At 40.0% G+C, this 24,138-nt stretch overlaps 1 protein-coding gene across 13 annotated transcripts in view; it reads left to right on the top strand.

Annotated features, from left to right (window-relative positions):
* NOX5 (NADPH oxidase 5) overlaps window positions 1–24,138 on the top strand; it is a 46,406-nt gene that overhangs the window by 1,267 nt on the left and 21,001 nt on the right. For 2 of the 13 annotated variants that reach the window (XR_010475448.1, XM_065076803.1), the window contains 6 exons: window positions 197–13,098; window positions 15,001–15,052; window positions 15,982–16,059; window positions 16,429–16,549; window positions 18,317–18,421; window positions 23,927–23,996. The gene's annotated coding sequence lies outside the window, so the exon portion shown is untranslated. Of the gene's footprint in view, window positions 1–196; window positions 13,099–13,212; window positions 13,300–15,000; window positions 15,053–15,823; window positions 16,060–16,428; window positions 16,550–18,316; window positions 18,422–23,926; window positions 23,997–24,138 lie in introns of all 13 variants that reach the window. The other 11 variants (XR_010475442.1, XR_010475438.1, XR_010475437.1 and 8 more) reach the window with 11 other exon arrangements.

The following is a 24,138-nucleotide window of genomic DNA, read 5'->3' on the forward strand; positions in this document are numbered from 1 at the left end:
GTTGAGCTGTTAGAGTCGCTGGATTTTGGTTCCGTCTGTGGCATGGACAAGTCATTTTATTTTTTGTTGCATGGCACTGGTTTCAACATAATAGGAGTTACTGCAATAGTTTTAGAATATAAACTTTACAAATCATTTAGGACTTCCGGATTAGGGTGAATTTTATTTTAGCTCTGTTTTAAATTCTCCTTCACAGGTGTGAACAAAGGTGGCCCCTGGGCTGAGGCTTCACAAAGGAAGTTTGGTCTGGAATTTGTTTTCATGGCACGGGTGAAGACCTTTGGAAAAGAACTTTTACCACGGACACAAAGTGTCTATAAGTATTAACTAAACAAACATAATATTAGAAAAAAGTTTCAGAGGATACAGAGATAGTTTTTCCTTTGTTTTCTCAGACAAATTGTGTTGTGTGTTCTAATTGCATAAAGTTGTGTAGAATACCCTCTCCAAACTATTGGGTCAAACTTAATCAAAGTTCCAAGCCAAAATGAAATGTTTAAAAGTGTTGGTTTCCCCTCTGCCCTATTCATGTGCATGCTGCTTGTATTGCAAGGGTTTGAGAAGTCTTGAGACCTGTCCAGAGGACTAAAAATGAGTGGAACTGTTCCACGGGCCATGTATCTCTGTGTCCTATCACAACGGTAAATAAATAACATCTTTACAGAGTACAGGTTTTCTTAAACAGCGACAAAAAACTGACTAATACTTTCAGGATACAAAACCAAAGTAAATCAGCTTTAAAGATGGATATGATTATGCCACTTAAACAAAGGATCTGGTTTTGTTATCTTTGTAGTAGAGGAAGAAGCTGTTACATTTCGATGAAGCAATCCTAAGTCTCAGCTGAGGAATTTTTATGATGTGTTTCTGTGAATAAAGCTGTCAACTATCTGCTCTAGATGTCATTGTTTAGAAATGCTGCGTACTGACAGTATATGGAATCCTGTCTTGCTGCAGTCCTTAGCAGAGCAGAACAGCAAAACTGGTCTGAGCTCTGCTTACAGTGATGGGAAACTGCTCTGGAAGATCCCTGGTCGGTCTCCCAGATCAAAGAAGAGATCAAAATATTCTCCGTTCTTATCTATATGTTCTGTTTTTTAAAGCTCAAGTACAAAGTAGTTCATATTGTAATTCCTGTGATTGCTACAGTTAATGTGTGATTTTTGTACATGGTTCACATATTTGTCCAGTTTCTTCATTGGTCAAAGTAATCGGTTGTTAATTATATGAAAAGGAAATAATAAATACAGGTTTGTGTGTTGAAGCTGATCTAAACACCCACTGTAGAAACTCTTCAGCTGTTGCTGAGCCTGAGTTTGGTTTTCATGCACTTCTAGATGATTATCTCTCAGGTTTTCTTTTTTGATCTAGCCTTAACACCTATTTACTGTAATTGCTGTTTGGTCAATTATGTTATTTCATTTTGTTTATGTTTTGTTAAGGGTGGTTCTCCATGTTTCTCTTTTTTTTTTTTTTTTTTACATGAATACTGCAGCCTTACATTAACACAAGTTTCTAGTGAAGTGCTGCCATACATTAAGCACATGGATCATGTATGAGATCCTCCCGTGTTCTACGTCTGTAAAATGCCTGGGTAGCTGAGCGTTTGCTAAAATGAGCTGCCGATTGTGTTTTGTGGCTTATAATACGCCTTTGTAAATGTGCTGGGATCTTGTTTGTCCCTGCTGCATCTAGACAATGCATTCCTTCATGTTTTCTGTAACATCTTCTGCAGTAATTTCTCTACATGTAGATATGGTAACTGGAAAGAGAAAATTATGTTCTTAAATTGTTCCTCTTCCCTCCCTTAACTTTCCCACCCCCCAGTGTAGCTAGAATGTTGGTCATTAGGGGGGGATTTAGAACAGCATTAGTTGCTGGTATCCAGGAATTCTGTGGGAAAGGGACAAAAATGAATGTTGGGAAACTATACAAATTTTCTGTCAACACAAACTTACAGTGTGAAGCTCTTAAAAACAACAGGGGAATGCTCCAGGAAGAATTAAAAAAAAAAAAAGACAGAAGAAGATCTCAAGATGTTGTCTCTGGAGCTTATGGCCGTTGTGAGAGGCTTGGATGTTGGTGCTATTTCTTCTGCCTGTTGTTCAGTTTAAATCTCTCCCAGAAGTGGTTGGCAAGGTGTAAACTGGTCAAGTCTAAACCCAGCAGGGTTCTTGTCTGCTGCTATTTTCACATTTTTTAAATGTAATCAGCTCTTTGAGAGAGTAGGCAAGTTCAAAAAAAGTATGGTTTTCAGTGCTTGCTTCTGGGAGCGGTGTATAATTGCTCTGGCTTATGAGTGATTCCTATTGGTTTCTGCATTAATTGCTTGCAAATAATTTACATTTGTGTCACAATATTCTGTTTTCTAGCAGTGTTTCAAGTGAGAGATTGATACTCAACTGGGAAGCTCAGAGGAGAAATGAAGAAAGATTATTTGAAGCAATGGATGGAATGGGAAGCAGCTCTTTTAAGTTAGCAAATTAGGAGAAGAAGAGGTGAATACTTTTGGTATGTCTCAAAACTGGCTTTTTTTTCCAGAGTTGAGTGTAGGATGCTGTTTCCCTTCTTATTTGCCCAATATCAGGCATACCAGCAGAGCCTAGAAATACATAATTCTGTAAAATATCCATTCCCTTGTTTTGTTAGTTATGCTGGTCTGTGGGAATAGACTGATCAATATATATGCTTGTAAACCTTCCATAATGTGTACACCAGTTTTAAAAATAGTTTAAATAGTTTTTACAAGTCTTCTGCAGTGCACCACTTCCTCCCACCTGTCCTTGTCGCCCAAGTCCTGTTTGTCAAATTTGTTGTTTTATTTTGTGCCTAAATGTTGGTGTAGTTGGCATGCTTTTAGGACAGGATTTAGATGAGTTTTGGAGGTTTGTTTCACCTGGGGATGCACTGCATATATTCTAGCAGAATAAAACAAAAAATCAGAGGTAGGAAAGAAACATGACAGTTTTTAGTACAAAAAGTTAAAGAAGGCAACAAACCAAAATTCAAAGCTGAAAATACATGTTAATGTATTTTGGTGGGAAATACAGTTAATGATGATGTCAAAATAAAACTGTATAAAATGAAATTTGTTAAAATGAGTTTGCAGGATTGATTTAGCCATTCCTGAGGATGACAAGAAACACTTGGAAGACTAATTAAGATAGAAAATTTGGAGATACTTGTCAAACCTGTGCGTGTTTGGATAAATAGAAAGGTGGTGGGGTTTTTTGTTTGGTTAGTTTTTTGGTGTTGTGGGGTTTTTTTGTTTGTATGTTTGGATTTTTTTGTTTGTTTTGTTTTTTAATGGCAGTTTGTCTGAGTAACCTAAAGCAACAGAACATTATGTTGGGTTTTCACAAGGCCTGTGCACCAGCATTGTGAATGTACTTGAAGGTACCGCAGCCTTACTGTTCCACTAGGACTTTACAAGAACTTTTGGGAGTATTTGACCGGTTGTGCTCTTTTCAGGGGGAGAAAAAGGAAATGTACTTGTAGTTTTATACTTCACAGAATGATTAGGTTTTTATTGAGCAGAAGTACTTCAGAAGAACAGAGTGCATTTCTTTCTTGCACTCAAAATAAGAAGCACCTGCTGTAGAAAAAGCATATTGTACAGACCTTGCTGCCGTGGATGGGGGAGCGTTTAGGTCTGACAGTTTAAGTGGCGAAGACAGAAGTGAGGACAGTTCTTGGGCAAGGGACTTGGAGAGGAATGTGATTCATGGGACATCGTTACTGGCGTAATTACCGGTGCAGCTGCCGTAGTAACTTCTGCCAGTACTAAAAAAAATCTGTCATGTCCAATGCTTTACTGGTCGTAGTGTAAGTAATAAAGATGGGTGCTGTAGGACTGCGATATCTTGTTCCATTTGCCAACTTCAACCCAGCGGACGGAACCATTTCTGCTGGGCTTCAAACTGATGCCCAAGCTTCACAGGGCTTTCTGAAGTGTTCAGGCTGGGCTAAAATTTTGAAATTGTAGGTGGTAAGATTTTGGTTTGTCGTTTCTGTAAATAATAGTGAAAGGGCAGAGACTGAGTTACTTCGATAAAGAGTAAAACCTGTTGAATTCACGCAAGAAAAAAACAACCCTTAAACATATATCTTCTATTTTTGCATTTCATTACACAAGGTTTTATTTCAGTAATAAGTTTATTTGTTTCAGTATTGTAATAAATAGGACCTTTCTACTTCTCTGTGTGATAATACTTTCTATTTGCCATTCCTTAAACCATAGGTCATATACCATAGGTAATTTAGAGTGAGGAACTCTTGGAAAAATTTGGACGGATGAGGGATAAGGAATGTTCTGCTAGACACAGGATTCCTTCTAATATCAATACTAGTACAAATGAAAAAAGGTTTTACGGGGAAGTGGAAGCCTTCTGAAATACCCCAAAACGTTATTTTCTCTAACGTGTCATCAAAACTCACTGTTCTAGCATTTAGTAAGTGCAATTTCCACTTCAAATTGTTGAAGTGACTCACCAGAGGTCATGCATCAGTCTAGTGTCAGAGCTGGGGCAGGAATTCAGGAACTCTGCCTCTTCCAGGCAGCGCAGTCTATTGACCTGCCCAGCCCAAACATCTGCATTAGCGGATCATAAAATTTTGTCTATGCGGTAGAAATAATTCTGTGCTATTTCAGAGAATCCTTTGCTTCTTTCCCACCTGTTCTGAGTATCAGCAGCACATAGGTGCACACACGCAACCTTCCTAATTTCGTTCAGTCTTCCTTGTCCTCTTCAAAAAAATCTCCAGGTTGGTTCTTCTCAGCCTCTCATCTGCTGGTTGCTTCACTTCTGTCATTTCCACCTCCTATTTCTGAAGCACTTTCCTCCTACAGCTTGTTCGGCATTCTTGAGCAAAGGCTTTTGTGGTTTGATTCAGGAAAAAGGTAAAGGAGGGGATCAGAAGTTCCAGTATATGAAGTTATCATGAGATTGTTAGTTGTTCCATAAAAAATGCTCTGTAAGCGTCTCCTGAGTGCAGTGGTACCATTCCTACAGACTTAAATTCAGGCACAAGTCTTACAAAAGCCCTACTGCAGGACTGAGCTCTACTGTAGAGTGAGACTCCCTGTACTCCTTGAAGGCACCTCCTGACCGCACACAGAGCCATAGTAGTTAATGTATTTCTGTAGCTTACACATCTGGCACGTATATGTGTGCATTGGGGCTCAGACCAAAGAAAAAGACCTTTTTGGGGGCAGCTATATTGCATATTTTCTTTGTTATAGATCAGTTTATGGAATGAGACTCACATGGCGTTTTTGAAAATGCCATTAAAAATTAAGATTCTCCACAAAATTTATTTTTGCCTGGAGGTTGTGGGTTTGTTGGTTTTGTTTTTGCTTTTTTAAAACAATGAAAACCTCAGGCCTGAAAGTTGTAGTTTAATGTTTTTTCCTGTGCCATCTTCAAACCTCTTTCCAACACAGAAAGCAGAGTGAAAACAGATTATTTTAAAAACTTTAATCTTTCAAAGCGAATGAAACTGAAGTAGTTCTAGTTCTAGAGTAAAAACTACGGTTTCAGCTGGTGTAGAAGATCAGCTCATCCCTGAGTGGTTTTCCTCAACAATTAGGTCTTCAGTCTCCAAAGTAGGTTAATAGAGTTTAATAATCCTTCGGTTTCTCTGCTTTTTTTTGTTACATATTAATTTTCCTGCCTAATGTAAAGGTATGGTGCATTATACATCCATCATATTTTTTTTCCCCTCAATTACATAAATAATTCTGTTGTTAAACTCTGAGGTCAACTACAGGTGGTGAAAGGATACAAAAGGGAAATCCAGAGAGATCAGGATTTACAAACCATGACCCAGCAGAATTCCCCTTCCTGCCTGCCCAGAGGGACTTGGTGCTGCTTAGACACGCAGGTGTGTCTTCAGGTGCATCTTCTACTGGTTTTTATGCCCAGTTATAAAAATAACTGCAGCTACTTTTAAAATGCAGAGGAAGAAAATGAAAAGTTAATATAAGAAATTGAAGATTTGTGCTAGATTATGTGCATACTTCCTTTATTCAGAGACAGAGTGAAGGAGGAAAGAAGTAAATTCCATAGTGTAGAAGCTATTATCAAAACCAAATTAATGTTAAAGTAGATGGGCCTTTTTAGAAAGTTAGAAAGCAGGATTCTTGTGTGCCTACACCTTAAATGGAGGTGATGTGTTGGAATAGGTGTGAGTTGGTGCTGACCAGGAGGTTGAGTGCACACTGGATGTGGTGACCTGGCTCATTGAGTTAACGGAATTGTTGCCATTGGCCTCATGAGCGCTTTGGTTTGGCCTCATAAGCCACTTACAGTTCAGCTTTTGCAGTGACAATAGTGAAAATAAAGAACAATCGGAAAGTTTGTACAGAAGCTGCTGGTAGACATCAGCCATGAGAGCTAGCCTGGCATTTAATTAAAATGTAATTAAACAAATGTTTTTCTGTAAAGAATTGAGAATCCTAATCCTCTGGCTGCATTGTGGTGTTTTCCCTCCGAGGTGCATGTGGTGTTTCTGGGCGGCAAAAGCAGGAGTTTTACAAGTAAGCCCATGCATTCTGTGCTGTGCCGCTGCAGTTCAAGTCCATTTGTGTCTGCTAACACAACAGTAGCTAGAGAGTGAAGGAGGACTTGGACAACTCATGTTCATTTTTATTGAGATAATAGAATGAGGGTCCCTACCTCCTCATGGAAAGGGAACCCTAAGTCATCAGAAGTGCTTCATGCACCCCCATGTAGATGGCGGCCTCTGCCAAAAGCTCAAATTCAGTACACTGCTCCACTGACACGCGTCACACATTTGTTATTTTCTGGGTAATGGCCAAATCATCTGTGGTCCCTCCCCGCACATACTCCCATTTATAAAGGAAGTCTTCTGTCTTTTGAATGTCACACAAAACTGTTCAAAACCAGACTTGAGCAACTGAAATTCAGTTAGTTCAATCAGAGCAATTCAATTGATGCAGCTGAGTTCTGTGATCTGAACAAAAGATTTTGCTTTAATTGTGTAGGAGTATATAAATGGTGATGTGATTGTCTTGCTCACAGCCCTCCAGATCAATGTAATGCATTTTAAAGTTTAGTGGTATACACCCCATTCTGCTACTTGAGGTTTTAGTGGTGCCTCAGCCTTTCATAAAATTGCAGGTGAAAACAGTTCCCTGGAAAACAAGAAAGTATTTGGGTTTAATGTGGGCAAGTCTGGTGAATGTTGGGGATTAACAGATAATACTACAACTAAATTCAGTAAATGGTCTGGTCATCCATTCTGTCTTGAGATGTGGTGTTGTAACATCCATTTGCAGATGATAGATTATTTGAGGTTGTGATGATGTTCAAGTCAAAAACAGAGCCTTATCTCAGAGCAGAAGAGGTTATGATGTCTGATTTTTCTTAAATCTATTTACACTGGTCATTCTACAACATCCAAAGGGGTGCAAAGCCAAGTGATGCTGCGGAGGGCGTTGCCCAGGATGATGCTTTGACATTTTATCCCTTTCCTGTGCTCTGCTCTCCTGCTGTCAACAGGGAGTATTTTTCCTGATCTTGGATCCCCCACTGCCTTATTTCTCATCACCTCACCTTAGTCACCCATGTTTCCTGATGCAGTGTGCCATCCTCCCTTGTCTGCTTGTTGCATTTAAACCATCATTTTCATAGGAGTATCCCATAAACAACCCCTTCTCCTCAACAACCCTTAATTTTCCTTTACTATAATGACTGCAAAAGTCTTTATAGTTTTTTGTTGTTTGGGGGCTGTTAGTTCTGTCAGTGCTCTCACGATTTCTCTGGGCCTCCCTGTCTATTCTGCTCTTGCCTCTTACATTTCTTTTTTGTGCCCATTGTGGAATTTCTGTCACATGTTTATCCTGTCCCAGGATTTGCCATGACTCAGTGGCTACGCTTTATAGACATTATAGTAAAACAAACAAATAATGACAGAATATGAAATAATCAAACATTGACTCATGAGTATGCTGTCCTTGCTAGTTGTAATGTCTAACCCGACTCTTCCTGCAGTGTAAGCTCATTTATTCTCATAGAGGTCAGGAACAGGGGGGAAAAAAAAAAACAGGGTTTGGGTGTTTGTGTGTGCCTATTTTTATTGTGGTTTTGTGGGTTTTGGTTGGTTGGTTTTGGGGGGTTTTTGTTGTGTGTTTTTTTTGTATGTGTGTCTGTGTTTTGGTTTTGTTGTGTTTGTTTTGTTTTGTTTTGTTGTGTTTTTGTTTTTTTCAACACTTTAGAAAGGTTCTTACAGAGTTTGTGCATTTATCAGGCTATCCTGTTTTTCTTCAGCCCTTCCTTCTAGGCTGTTTGCTGAACATTTGCTGGTTCTTGCTGGTTCTCTGTACATACTCTGTGTCAGGTTCACCTCTTCAAGGCACTGCATTCCAAGGCTGGGTGCTGCATACAGCTGAGACCTGCGTTACATTTGTCTTTGATCCCCATAAAGTGCAGCGCTGCTGTCAAAATAAATAAACACCATTGACCCATTTTCACCTTGTAATTTCTTTGCAGCCATTAGATTATTTTCTGTAGAGTTATTCAGCTTGTTCTTTCTGTCCAGTATTTGTGATGGAAGTGGCAGTAATAAGAAGCAGCTGTAGTTTTTCCCTCTCAATGAGGGTCTCTGTCTGGATGGTCAATATGTCAATGAAAACTCTTCCTAGAGGAACGTGTCATCAGCACGAGGAAGTGGCCTTGAACTGGAAACAGAACTGGAAAAGATGCTGAAGCTTTTCAAAGGCCTCTGGTGGATATAAGCCATCTGATTTTTTCATGATGCCTTGGCTGTATCCCTGTAGTCATGATATTTCTTAGATCAAACGCTATCGCCTCACTGATATTTATCCCTTGGGTATGTAGAGGGAGGAATTTTTATCCTTTTTCATGCTTCTTTGTTTTTGTGGAGTGCCCATATTTGATGAGATCTGTTACAAAGACAATCTTACCTGTTCTTCTCTGGACTTGTTCTTTGCTATTGAGAACAATTACATTTTTACTAACTTTCTGCTCTGTTTCATCCTGGTTGTCACTCGGAATGCGAGGGATCCGGGTTTTGTTGCTGAATCTTGAACCTTAGAGATAACATGAAGAAAAGTAAGTATATCAGATGGTACTTTGAAGAGGGAGTCAACTGGCCAAGAGGCTGAAATCCATTCTTCCCATCCACACATCCCAGGGTGCTGCGGTGGGTGAGGAGCAAACTGTGCTGATACTGGAGCCAGCAAAAGCTGACACGGATTCTCAGCCTGGGAAGAAAAAAAAAAAAAGCCAGAGGTGACAGAGAAGGTCTGGATAGAAAAAGAGAGGAGGGATTTCTTGTTATGGATAGTGATTAATATTGAGTGCAGTGCTACTGCTCTAGCCCTTGGAAAATGGCATTTTGTTTTCTTTCAAATATGACAGAAGCAAAACCTAGGACTAAGTGGTGGATGTTAAATATTGAATATTCTAAAAGGGTTTGTCGTCTCCTAAGCATAAAAAGACTTCAAAAAGAAGGAGGCTGGTTAGGTCCTATATGTTTGTTTATTTTTCTTCATACATATCATGTATTCCCATTTCTGTTTAAGCAACATTTACATTTGGGTAAATGGAAGCACTTTGCAGAAATGCTATTACAAAAATATTAAGTGATTTAATCAAAAGAGCTTCACAGAATATTCACAGTTCACCCTCTTGTGAGTTCAGTGTTGGACAAACAGTATCAGAAACATTTTGCTTAGCTGGCAGCTGGTTAAGTCAGATGCACGAAACACCCTGGTGAGCATCCGATGCCGAAATAAAGTTTTGATAATTTAGCTTTCTTCCCCACTGCATTTGTTGTGGGGTCAGACTTTTCAGATAACGCCTCAGTGTTCTGTGCATCTTATGTGGGAAGCTCAAAGCGCAATCTTTACGCTGCAGTGTCTGCTTGGAGATGAGCTCGGGAAATACTCTGAGGCTCTGTGTGTTACTGCTGCTTATGTGCCACATTACTCCTCTTGAAAATTCGCAGAGCCTGCAATGTGTATATTTTAAAGCCCCATGAGGGGAGGAATAAAATACATTCTTCTTTTTTCCTCCATACTTTGTGAATAGCTTTTTTGTTGAAAATATAAAATGATATAACCTTGTTTATTTTTGTACATCTACTGTTTTTAGAGTAATCTTAAAAATGTACTCTCTCTGTCATTGTTCCTTAAATATTTGCTTTCCTATCTCAGCCTCACAAGTGGAAAGCCAGAGGAAATGGATATTTGTGGCTTATTAATGTTTTAAGTCCTGGTAATTGAGAGTTCTAGAAATCACTGTAGTATGGGCAAAACAAGTAGAGTTGCATTTCCAAATATTGTTTCTGTATGTGGCAATTCTGTGGCCACCCTCTGTTTTTTTTCAAGGCGGTTCCACAGGTCAGTCGAGCATTCAGAACTCCAATTATTGTGTGTGAAAATGGATTTAAAAAAAATCAGTTGGAAGTTATGGGCATCTTGCTACAGGCATCAGAAAACAGAAGAATGCCAGCCAGCATGAAAGTGTGTGCTTATAAAAAAAGGTGTTCATCTGAGGGAATAGATAGACTCATAGGATCAGATTCTGAAAATACAGCAGGGCTGAGGGAGCATGTGCAGGTATGCAGTGGTGTGTGCCAAACGGATCTGCGTGTTTGCAATGGCTGTCCATGCAAATTGAGCTTTTGGAGATGCAGATGAACTATACTGGTTTTACTGGGCATATCTGATTCACACGCAAGTTCGTGATTAACGATTTTACAAATGAGGAGTCAAATGAGTTGGTTTGTGTTGATGAGTATGTTCGTGAACTTCTAGAACACTGTGATACATGTGGTCACATATATTTGAAGATACAGCTCTGCTTACAGGTTACTAAAGGTAAGTTCTAGTACCCACAAAAGTGTTAGAACGAGGACAGTACAATGACATAAACAAGTCACATTTGTGTTTTATTCTGTGAGGCAAAATGGAGGGATTCTGATGTATTATTTACTAGCTAGGAATGAGTCCTAAATGTGGCTTTTCATTCCACTCAGACAGTGGCTCACCAGCTTCTGGTTTGCACACAAACTAGCAAAATATCTTCCTCTTGGTTTAATTTCCAGCTTGTTCCAGCTTTCCACCTTCCTTCTGTAAATACAGTGTGTCTTTACTCAACATCTCTGAACGCAAGGGAAACTTGGGTGGAACTCAGAGCTATGGGTAGGAAGTGAACTTAAGCTAAGGGAGATACTACTTGAATATTTTATGTATTTTTTTCTTCTTCTTCTTCTGTCACAATTGCACTTTATAACCGTAGGGCAATGTTGCACTCTCCAGAAATATCTGAACTCAACCCCAAAATGTCCACAATACAGGAGGGACAGGAGTATAAAAGTACCTATGCAGCCTGTTTTTCAGACAACAGCTGTGAAGTGCCACAGTGGTTTTAACCTCCCCATTTCTTTTTGCTTCAAGGTAAGTGTGTGTGACTTGGTGTCATGTGGCTGTAACTTAGCACTGGAATGAATCCATTGCCTAGTATACGTAGTCAGATATTCCAAAAACAACAGAATAGTCTTCTCTTTGTGCAGTGACTGTGACTGTCTGGTGAATGTCATCTGTGTTAATGTGCTTTTAACTTGTTGCCCAACAAAAAATGTGTTATAGCAGCACTTTGTTAGTATTAACATTTTTCTGGCCATATCCGTTGCAGTTTCCAGGGTCTTATCTTATGTTTCTGGCTCTGGAATTTGACATCTCTGGATTTCTAGAAACAGAGTTTGTTAATCTTTCGTGCATTTAATAAACACATATTCCACAGCAGACTTTATTTTGTCTTTTGCCTGGGGGCTATGCACACACAGCACAGCATAAACTTTGCTAGCTGTACTTGATTTCAAGAAGTGGAAGTAATTAATAAGGTGAAATCCTTAGTGTACACAAGTTTGGACCAGGAGGGATTAATATTCTATGAAGTTTGCATTAAAAAAGGGCATTTCTGGCTGTCTTTAAATGTAACATGATTTCATATAAATATATTCCTAAGGCTTTTGTATTGACATTTCTTTTTGCCAGTGCTCCATGATTTGCAGATGTGTTGTTCCTCAACAGAAATAACTGGCTTGGCTATTTTGTAATGTTATTGTGAGAAAACCCCAAAATAATGCTATTTAGAATCACCTTCTGTGAAGTTTACTATTCCACCGATACTGATCTTTGGCAGATGCAAAAGATTGCAGACTGACAGAATTGACCTGCCGGAGCACTTAAACAGGAGTGAAAAGAAGGAACAGGGGGATTGAGCAATCTGTGTGGAACATTGAGTTCTCCAGGTGGGACTTCGCAGCCACGTGTCCCCAGGAAGGGGTTACCAGTATAGATCAGGCATATGTAATACCTAAGGAAGCATTAATCAGCTCCTCGACTCGTTAGCAGGCTGCAAAATGCTCTCAGGAGCAGTCTGCCAAAGAATGCTGATGATCAAGTGATTCTTAACTTGCATTTCATTGGGGAAATGTGGTGTCAGTCAATATCTCGCCAAGCAGGTTTAATGGGGTAGAGATTCTGGGAAAACTGGTGGGACTGGAAGTAAGTAGCACTCTTCTAATATTAAAATTGAGTTAGGCTTCTGAATAGAAAGTGATTATTTGCCTAATTTCCCCTCAGATGTTCTAATATACACATGGGTCCAAAGCTAATTCTCTGACTATTTAATAGCTTTCAGCTGGTTAAGATGCAGACCTTGGGATGGGGGGGGTTGGGGAGCAATGACAGCTTGTGGCTGGGAAATCAGGTAAGTAGGAAACTTGGGAGGTTTTTTGTTCCTTCTGTAATATTTTTCTTCATGGTTTCTTTTATTTCCAGTTCTTTCATTCCTTTGTGATTTATTATTTCTATGAATGTTTCTCAAAAAGCTGCTATTCCTGCTTGTAGCATAGAGCAGAATGGTGAGAAGTGGTTTGTAATGTCATTTAAAAAAAAAAATTTCCATGATGCCTAAAAAACAGGATGGATGAGAAATTATCTTTGTCTTTTCAGAAAACTGGCTTACATTTGTTTTCCTGTTGGGAGACTGTGGATAACCCAGAGATGGGGGCTGTTGGCTTTGTAAGCCCTTGCTTGGAAAGGTGAGGATTTGAAGTCTCAGCCAACATTACTTCTCCCCAGGTATCTGAGTTAATGAACATAAATAGAAACCAGATAATTTTAAAACACCTGTAGTAAAGCAATTTCCTTTACAGAGCAGATTTTGCTGCCATCTCTCAGATTCTGACTACGTGTCCCCCATGGGAGAGGAAACTTCAGCATCCAATGGAAGATCTCAGCAGGCAGGATTTTTTTAAAAATTATTTTTATTTTTAAACAAAATGTAGCTAGTTACACTTCCCCTTTTGGTTTTAGGGTATGTAAAGAAACTTCAAACCAACCCAACCCAGCAAGCAAACGAACAACCTTTATTTCCCCCAAATGAATCAATTTGGAATATTTTTGAGCAGACTGACTTTCCCTGTACCTGCGCGTGCCTGGTTTATAGGCTGTTTGCATTGTCCAAAGACTTCCCAGTATTTAAGATCCTCATTCCTGAAGGTACCATGTTTAAAAAAAAAAAAATCCACCAACCTATTGAGGAGTTCCTCGAGTGCATCCACAACTGAAACTGGTCTCAGTATTTGCATTAAGCATTTTGCATTTCAGTCATTGTTCAGAGAGCCTGTGGTATACAGGTACGTGATGATTAAGCTGTTTTAAGTAATGCTGTAGCCAAAGAGCCCAGTGACGTTGAGAAGCAGGGAGTTGTGGCTGTGGTGGAGAGGTCCCACGTGTTCTGGCAAAACGTGTTGGTGTTGGATGAGTTGTATCGGGATAATTGAAACTTGGGGCTTCATCTCAAACTGAGCAAGCCCTGTGGTGCTTCTTGTTTTATACTGTAACTTTTCTTGACATTACCCCACCCCGAAGCAGAGGTGGGCCTCAGCAAAGAGGAAGAAAATAATGAAATCATTTTGGTTGGAAAAGACCTTTAAGATCATGGAGTCCAACTGTTCCCCACACCTGGCACTGTACCATGTCCCCGAGAACCTCATTTCTGTGTCTGTTCAACCCCTCCAGGGATGGTGACTCCACCACTGCCCTGGGCAGCCTGTTCCAATGCCCAACAGCCCTTTGGGGAAGAAATTGTTCCCCAGATCCAACCTCAACCTCCCCTGGCACAACTGGAGAGATGTGCATCTGCACCACGTTCCTCACGCTGGCGAGTTCAGGCCAGCTGCTCCAGCCATGTGTAAAGATGGGCAGTAGATCAGGACCTGGTGACACTGAGAAAGGGGCTGATGGGGAAGAACATGCTGCTTTTTTTCTGTTTTATTTTGTTTTTGTTTTTTAATGGAGAAACAAATGCCAGTTTGGGAGTCAGCCAGCTGACCCTGCTGGGGGAGTGCTGTAGGTCTGCAATAAGAGAAGCTGAGGATGTCTAGAACGATTTTTTTGTCTGTCACAGACCTTGCTTTGTGGCTCCACAATATTTACATGCATTCACTCCTGCCGCCTCTCCATCAGCAAGGCCAGATCCAGCCAATTCAGTATTGACAGATAAATCACTAGGGCTTTTCTAATGGAGCCAGCGCTGCTGACCAGGAGGTGTTTGTCCCCCCTGGTTTATTTTTGTCTGAGTAACGCACAGGAACTTGATAATGCTTTGAGATTGTTTCTCCTTTTTTTTTTTTTTCCCCAGTGGAATTTCCGAATTCCACAAAACTCCGCAATGGGACTCATTGCAGAATCATTTAATTTGGAAAGGACCTCCTCAGATCAACTAGTCCAACCGAAGCAGGGTCAGCTGCTGCAGGTTGTCCAGAATTGTGTCATGGCAGGTTTGGAGACTTAGACCTTCTCTCTCAGCAGCGTGCTACAGTGTCTGACCACCCTCACAGTAAATTTAACAAACAAACACACACACAACAATAAACCCAAAACACAAGTGGTTTCTTGTGTGGAGATGACACTTCCTTTTTATTTTTTTTTTTTAACAGTCTGACTCCAACGTGTTATTCAGGAAAACCTTGGCTTTGTCAGCAATGACAGGTAACTGACGTTTTCTCTGTCCTCTCTTCTGTCACACTTTATGGAACTTTTATGCCATTCTTCCACTTTTGCGCTCTGCTTTGGCCAAAGCAGGCTCTCATTTTGTGCCATTTTGTGCCATTGTTCCTTTAGTGTAGATTAGCCAGGAATTTGGAGACATCAGCAGCTTTGTTAGTAGCAGTTACCAGCATAGTCAAGTAGCTGGGAGCAAAAACAAGAAAATGAATTTTGATGGTCAGGAAGAACAAACCAGTGGAGGGTCTGACGGGGGGAACAGCCCTTGGGGTCCCGGTAAAATCCCAAGTGCTTCTAAATACCTGTTGTTTCCTAAAAATTCTTCTGTTTATCAGCACAGGACACTTTGTAACACCAAATGGCAAGCACAGCTATAAGAAATTTCTGAGTATAAGCAAATTGTTCGGCTGAATGTATTTTTCTGGAACTTATTGCCATCTCTGTGTTCCTGTTATCTCATATTCCTAATTTAGATTTGTGATCTCCGAGGGGTTCATTTGAACATACTCTTTACTAGCACTTTAAAAATGTCAGGCATATGCTTGTCAAATTTAGAGCTGGTTTAAGCACAATTATGCATGCATTTAAGCATAGTAGTTAAGTGATTTCATGAACTATATCAGTAAGTTTATACTAATATAATTATACTGATACTAGCACGTTTTATGAATTAACTGTATTTGTTTCCAAACAAGTGTAGTCGTATTGGTACAAAATCTGTGCACAGACAAACCTTTCCTTTTGCTAATTATACAGTATTACAGAGGTGGGATGTGCTTTGTAAGCTCCTAGAATCTCAGCATCATTTCAGTTGGAAGAGACCCTCAAGAGCACTGAATCCAACCGTTCCCCCAGCCCTGGCACTGACCCATGTCCCTGAGAACCTCATCTCTGTGTCTGTTCAACCCCTCCAGGGATGCTGATGCATCATAATATCCTTTTTCTTAAACAAGAGGACACCGGGGACTTGGAACAAGATACTTTAGTAAAAAGTGGGTGTATATTTTTTTTCTCTTTTATTTTTTTCGGGGGGTGTTTTTGTTTGTTTGAGGGGTTTGGTTTTTTGGTGGTTTTTTTATTGGTTGGTTGTTTTGGGGCTATTTGTTTGAGGGGAATAGGGAACCGTAGATTTCAAGGAAGCAGCGTGCTTAGCAGCAATCCATGAATTATTTCAAATGTACCGTAGTCAAAAAAAAGTCAGAATGAGTTTCTCCGGATGCTGACGGGGAGGTCCTGCTGCAAGAGCCCCATCCCTCTGCTTGCTTCTCTCTGCATGCTGAAGTAATGTGACAATCTGCAGCCCCTGGTGTGACGTTCCCAGAATTAAATATCAAAATTAGCCTTTTCCTTCTGTTTCCCAGCTCTGCAAGCCCTGTGCAAGCGCTGCCATCTCCAGCCTTTGGGAAAACTACTCTACTTGTCTGCTGCTGCCACCGACAGCTGTGTCAGCCCCAATCCATCTCAGAGATGCATCTTCCAGGGGTGAGCCTACATTTCTGTATTTGAACAGAACAGAAAGGCAGGCCAGAGCCTGAGCTGCCAGCTCTCTCCACAAAAAGAAATTTTATTTTAAGAGGAATGCAGTAAAAAGTCCAGTCTTGTCTGGAGCAGATGTCATCTCCACTCCAACTGCTTTGCTGGGAGAGGAGCCTCCCAGGATCAAATTCTCAGTGATTCACTTTAGGGACTAAACTGGCATGGGCACAAACATTTGGACAGAACTTCCTATCAAAGCATCTGTTTTTTAAAATTAATGTGTTTGTTTCAGTAATGTTTGGAGGGGGAAAATGTAAAATCTTCAAAAACTGAAAGTGTATTTTGGTTTGCCTTTCCCATCTCATTTTACATTTGATAGTGTAAATGGTCTTGCTTGACTTTCAGACTTCAGCTGTAATTATTTTCTGTATTTTGAGGTGGTTCTCTTTTCAGCAGTTCCAGCCAGGTGCCGGAATTGCTGTTTGGTCCCAGCTGACTCTGAAGCATTTCTTTCCCTCTGGGTGCGGTGCCGATGTGCAGGATTTACTGCGCGGGTGCTTGGGGGGATGTGACAGTTGTGTCCCCTGCTCCCAGTACAGGGCCACCCGCTGACACTGGGGCCGCTGCTGGCTAGCCCAGTCTTTTCTCCTCTGTTTGAAATACAAACATCAAAGTGAAAGAAATGTTCTAGTAAACTTGTTTTGAAACTCTGAAAGAAAACTTTCCTTTTCCCATGTGTTTTCTATTTTGTTAGTTTTGCAATATCAACTTTTTATCCCAGTTCAGACTTTTTTTTTTTTTTTTCCAAAAACAAAACAAAAAAAATCTAGTGTTTTCCTGGAACAGAAATCCCATTTTCACACATTCATTTCCATTGATTTTTGTGAGACTACTCACGTACATAAACAGCTACAACATGTTATTGAAATCACTGCCATAAATCTTGAAATAGGTTAAAAGTGTCCTCTCAAACTGTGGATAATAAATTCTGGTTCTAATGAAATTGTTCATAACTTTTTTTGGAAAAAAAAACAAGACTGCATTTCCCCTAGTGATTTACAACAGCTAAATTCACTTTACATTTAAAATTATGTAAAATACTTGTATAAACAAGCAGTGATGCTGTGTTGGCCATACTGCCATCTAATTAAATATTTACCTCTGTATGTGATGGTTGATGCGCCAGCTGCGACCTTGGCCAGCCGACCCGTGCCTCCGCACCCTCGCCGGGCTCTGGCACTTCTGGCTTGGATTTTATTGCCAAAAATCTCTTTGCCAGGTGAAAACGCCTGTCTCTGAAGTTCCCCGGAGAGGCAAATTCCCCTGCGCTTGGCAGTTTGCTGCACCAGTGCCTCCTCCTCTCTGTGTGTAAATGTTTCTGTTTGCTCTACGAGCCTTTTGCCTCCACTATGCTCTAAATATTCTTCATTTAATGAAGTGAAGTTCTTTAATTACTATTTTTCATTGTGGAATGGCTCATGGTCCCTTGGCTTTTTGATAGTATCAGACTGAAAGGGAGAAAAAAAATCCTTTAAACAATTTTCTGACTCCCTCTAGAGGATTTCTCTCCAAGCCCAGAAATAGCTTCGCGGTGGGAGAAGCCGAGTGTTTAGTCCCTGCTCTGGCACAGCCAGGTTTCAGTGCCGGTTACATCTTTTCCAGTACCCACAGACTGCCTTTTTTTCTTTTTCCTTGTCAGTTGCTGCTAACGTCTCCCACATTTTATTCCCACTGTTCTTTAAATATAAATACTCACCATCTATTTTTCCTTAGGCAAGGCCAGCCTGGCGTTCTCTGCGGCAGGGCCATGCTGCAGCCATCGCTGCCCATGAACAGCCGTTCCTGTGATGTGCTCGCTCCTCTGGACCAAATTTGCAGGTACTGTCAAGTAGAAAGCTTAATTTTAACACCTTTTTCTCTGGCACGTGTTTAAGTGACAAGGAATTTATTCCTCATATTTCAGATGCTTTATCTTATGTAACCATTCAGTACCATTATCTTATTTAACCATTTCAGATGCATTATCTTGTTTAACTAGGGGAATATTGCTAGCAGTGGTAGGAACAAGCAGTCCCAGACTCTTCTTACTACTCCTTTTCAGTCGAAAATTCTTTCAGGCTTTTCCTTAGCCTGTGGATAAGGGCTAAGGGCTGGATTAATGCTGCACTAAATCATTCTCAATTTGATAGAGGTTGCAGCCACCTCTAATTCACCCTCTTATTTCCTAAAGGAAATGTTAACTAGAACAATCACTTTAAAAGCAGTAGCTAGTGATGGCGAATATCATTTGATTCTTTTAACATACTTACAATCGAGAGAGAAGTAAATCACAGTGTAACCAACTAACATTGCCATGGGTCCCTTGGACAAGGAGTCTTCCTCCTCAATCCTGTATGCCCAGTTCCACTGTTTGGTTTTTGCTTCTTTTTGGAGATCTGGGAGGTGAGTCCTCAATCTGTTTCCCATCCCCGTGTGTGGGGCAGGGGGTACTGGGTTGGGTTTTTTTCCCCTTTTTTTTACCCATACCCCACAGGTCTGATGTTTTCTGGAGGGTAATGCAGGACCCAAGCAAAGGGGCCGTGGTCACTGATTTATCAAGTAGCCGGTCCTGAGTTCATATGCCTGTTTACTTCCCCATCCTGGCTTGTGCTGTGCCTTATTAGTGGTGAAAAGCATGTAAAAACAGATAGGAAGCTTTAGAATTATCCATAATGGAGGTGCTGACCTGCTTAGCCACATATGTTTGGACAGAAATTGTGTACAGAATCATAGAAAATGATTCTATGATTCTATACACAATTACTCCTGAAATTAAAATGCTGAATACCAAAATAAATTTTAAAGGAACTGTCATGCTAGTGATGTTAGATATACTCTTTTTGATATTTCCTAAAACTCCTTTTTAAAAGGTGCTTGTAAGTGCCTAGAAGCCATGTAGATTCTGTGTGCTTATAAAAGTTTATTTATGTCCTGTCAGTTATAGGTTAAGGGTTGTTACTCCATTGCATCACGAGGGGCCCAGAGGAACATCATGTTCACGTATTTAGGGAAGTGGGGAGCCGAAATAGCTCTTCTGTAGCACTCAGAGCACAATCTGGAGCGAATAGTTGAGCTTTTCTGCCACCAAGCGAAGCTGAGCGCAAAGTGATGAGTGACTGGCCCGTCTCCTCCCCATAGGCATCATCTCCTGTGAGTGATGGTGCTTTAAAATTTCATTTTCTTCATTACAATTTCTACTTGTTTCTTCAAATTCTTCTCTCATTTCAAAGCTTGTCATTTGATTCACTTAAAGCATGCATTTGGTTATGCCCCAAACCACAGGTGTTTGCTTAGTAGTAGTGCATTATTGTTAATGGAAACAGTAAATAGATCCAGAGTCCTCTTCGTGCTGTCGAGGAGGCGGAACGTGTCTGTGACCGCAGTTACCAGCCTGGGGAAAGCTCATGAATTTATTCCACTTTGAGCTCACATCACTTATTAACCTTTGAAAGGAGCAGGCACAGAAGAGATTTTATATTTCTGTTTGTACAGGGGACCCTGTCTGGTGCTTAATTGTACGAGTGCCTGCGGGAAGCCCTCATTTGTATTAGTTGTGCTGCATAAATCACCTTTCTCTCTTTGATTGTTTGCTGAGCAATGGCTTGTTAGAGAAGGCCAAAAAACTTTACATTTTTACTCAGAGATTCAATGAACCAGAGAGTAAATCTATGGCTTTTTCACAGAGTCTTCTGTGTGCTTTTTTACAGAACATATATTTTAAATGTGTAGCCATTATAGGAAATGGTACAGAAATAAAAACAATACTAGGCTTTGCCTCCTGTATAGTAATAAAACTTGTATGTTGTCTCCACTAGCTTGTACCTGAGTAGGCTGTTAAAACACTGTTCATACTGCAATGCAAGATAAACCTGTTCAAGGGCATCTATTACCTGAAACCTCTCCTTGTTTCCATATACTGTTGCCAGTGGGGTAGAAATTCACAGAATCATAGAGAAGTTGGACAGCTGTAGCTGTGTAAGAGATAAGGAACATTTGGAAAGAGCAGAAGGCACCTAAACATGCCACTCAAGTTATAATATTTCTGTTCAGTTGGCACTTTACTCAATGGTAGCATTTATAAATGTTTTCTGTTGATCTAGAGGAGGAGAAATACCTTGTTTTCTTTACAGGCCGTATGATAGCTGTACCTTGGAGTCCCCAGCTGACGGTGTTCAGTCCGTCAGCATCTTTATGGGCTGGCAGCCGCCGTTTTGGGGGGTGGAGGGTGTTTGTGGTGAGCCCGTGGTGTCCAGCACAGCCCACGGCCCTTTGCTCTTGCGACTTTTGCTGCTCTGCGGAGCTTAGGGGGAAACGTTAGAGAAGACAGCTGAGCACAAATCAATATTTTCTTGACAGTCTTGATCCTCTTCCTCTCTTTCCAATTTATATCTGTCCTCCAGGGATGACAAATCGCAGTGTAGGAACCAGAGAGGTTTTCCATCTGCTGGGTTACGGTGTGGCTTTGGGGGTGTTTTTTTTCTTGTAATCCCACGGACAAAATGGATTAACCGGTATATTTCCTTCACTGTTAAACTCTTTGGGATCCTTTAGATTTTTCAAGTTCTCCCATTGCTTGAATAGGAGTGAAGCTGTAATTATTTTTTCCCTGTTCTCAGGTTAAGTTTTAGTCATTAAGATTGTTCATCTAAATTATGAAATTAGAACAATTCATGCTATTGGAAGCGCTGCATGAAATCTCACTTGTTACAGAACTGATCATGTGAGGAAAGCGCTCTATCATCAAAGGTCACATTTATTTTCTTTTGTGGTTTCAGCCTTGCTCCAAATGTGATTTCTTCTGTGGATGCTGTTCTTTAAATACAGCTTTAGCTGAAAAAGTTACAGAGTCTTATTTATTATGTACATGTTGAGGTATTGCAAAGCCTCACGAAAGACATGGGACAGCCAGAAGTTTATTTGCATTCTTTCAGCAAAAAAATTACACACCCTTTTTAGCAAATAAATGTTTGCGTAACATTTTAATTTGATTTTATAGCAGTTAGTTTTGTTTGCAGCTCTGTTTCCTAGATATTGCTTCCTGATTAACCATGAAGATTTCAGCTGTGACATTCTTATTATTTTACGTTATCTGTCTCTCAGAAAAACATAGAATTAGGAAATAATTTAAAGTATTTTATGTTGAGCAGTTACTGTAAGACAGCCTTGCTGTTAAGCTTCAAGGTTCAATATTGCCTTTGACATTTTTCCCTTTGTGTGTCTCTTTAATTTTAGAGCCTTGCTGAGGTGCAGTTTTTAAATTACCTGGATAGTGCTGTGGCCATTGTACCCATCACATTGTCGAAGCAGCTGGACAAACGCGGTCCAGTCCTCTTCTGCCATGCAAATAATTTAATAGCTGAGGTGGAAACTTGCAGACGTCCTTTATCGAGCAGGAGAGATCAAATCTCATTTTTATATTGCCTTTCATGTATTTTTCCCAAAGCTGCTTTTTTGTATGGCTCAGGAGGGACCACTCAGATTTTTCTGTACTTGTGCGGTGTCACACAGGCAAATTGCGACCAGCTTTATTTCTGACTCGCTCTGGAATTAGGATGAACTGATCATGGGTGGTGGAAGTCAATCCCACCAAAATAAACCTCTGAGCTTTTGTGAGCACTTTGAAATATGTACCTGGGGGATCATGTAGGGAAAGGAGATGTCATATTATCTACAATTGGGAGTGGTTAGACTGCATTGAACCACGAGATAAGATGCTTCAATATAATATCATTATTAAGATGTTACATGGGGAAATAATTCATTTTCTCTTCTTTTTAGAGGTTCTGATCCTCTGAATCAAATTCCATCTTTGGAAGGGAACCCGTGTTTCCAAAAACAATCCATACAAGTTTCAGAGGACTCATGGCTATAAAAAGCACCACTCTCTTCTGTTCTTGTACAATAAAGCTGTGCAGCTCTGCTCTCTCAGAACAGCTTATGACATGGCAACTTCTATTCAGAGCAGAAGATTATAAAGTCCAGAGAACAGCAAATTCAAGCCTGTGTATCAAATTGAGATCACGTTGTTTGTGTTTGTGCTGAGTGACTGATTATGTTTCTAAAAAATTCTGTTTTTTTTCTTTTTAGCATTGCAGCATAATTTCAGGCACATGAAACATCTAAAGATAATTTTAGCGAGGGGATTTTGGAACATGGATGTGTTTATTTCTTATTGATGAACCGCTGTTTTGGTACTACCGTGTATACAATAAGCCGAATTCTTCTGCTCTTCAGACTATTAGGAAGCTTTTTATGGGAACAGTTTCAAGAGAGACAAAAAGGAATCCTAATATGTTCCCAGTATGGAAAGACTTGCATGAATTTAATTTTAAAATCCGCAAGGTGGAACCTTTCATGAAGACACTTATTCCTAACAAAGAGGATTAATTTTACCAAGTGGCAGTGCTGTGTCACACTATTCCAATGCTGGAATTTTAATGGTGATGTAGGAACAATAACCATAACATTCTTTTCTCATTTCATGTTTTTCAAATGGAACAATGTGGTTTCCATGTTTTTTCAGAAGTTTGTGACATGCTGTGAATTTTATGACATTTTATTTTAATTGTTAGTGATGACCGACTTGGTTCAGTATTTCAGAATCACTCTGGCTAGAGAAACTTTGCTGCTTCTGGGATGCAAGTAAATTTTAAAGTAATTTTAAAGAGTGCACGGTAGTTCTTGTAGTTTTACATTAATCTTCAAAAGTTGAGCTTTCTTAGTTGTGCCGTACTATTAAAAAATACTAAGTCTAATGATAAGATAATAGACTATATACATGTATGTCCACTGACCTTATATGAAGCTTTTAGGCCTGAATGGACATTAATTCGTATTCAAATTTTTGAACCTGTTGAAGTTTGTACATATATTTCTTGCATTTCAGCACACAGACCAGGTAGATATTTAGGATCTACCTCCTGTAATCTTTTTCCAATAAAAAAGGCAGGAAAGCAAAGTCTAAATTAAATTGTTCAGTTGAAAGCGTTCATTTGCAAGTTGGATTTTGACATTTTTAAACTTGAAAACCTATCTTCTCCCCCATGTAGTGCATCTAGAAGAGAGGCAAAATTATGAGTTGTGAGTATTATCAAGAATATATTTATGAATATACTGGGGTTTTTCTTCTTGGCCTGGTTTGTTTGCTTCTTTACTAAAAATAGTAGCTTTGAGTTTCCAGGCCTCTCTTGGCATGTTTTGATTAAAGTTGTCTCCTTCCACCCCAGTTTTTTACAGTAGCTTGTCTTAATTTGAACCTAAAAAATTCAGAGCGATGATACGGGGATGGATATTATCACTTTGAGTGGGAAGTCCTGATGTGACTGAAGTTGTTGTGTTTGACAGATGATGGCACCTCATCCATTCTCATCTCCGGGGATTTCGGCTGCAGCCACGGTTGGTGCTACAGTCCATGGTAAGAACTTTTGCACAGGAAAGATCTGCAGTTCAGTTGCGCGTTAAGCATTAAGGACCTTCTTCAAACCAAAAAACTCTTAGGGAAGGTGTCCTGTGGACATTCCCCATGCTCATTAGGGCATAAAAACTTCAGCTTTCAA

Source organism: Columba livia, chromosome 11 (genome assembly GCF_036013475.1).
Source record: "Columba livia isolate bColLiv1 breed racing homer chromosome 11, bColLiv1.pat.W.v2, whole genome shotgun sequence".
NCBI lineage: Eukaryota > Metazoa > Chordata > Aves > Columbiformes > Columbidae > Columba > Columba livia.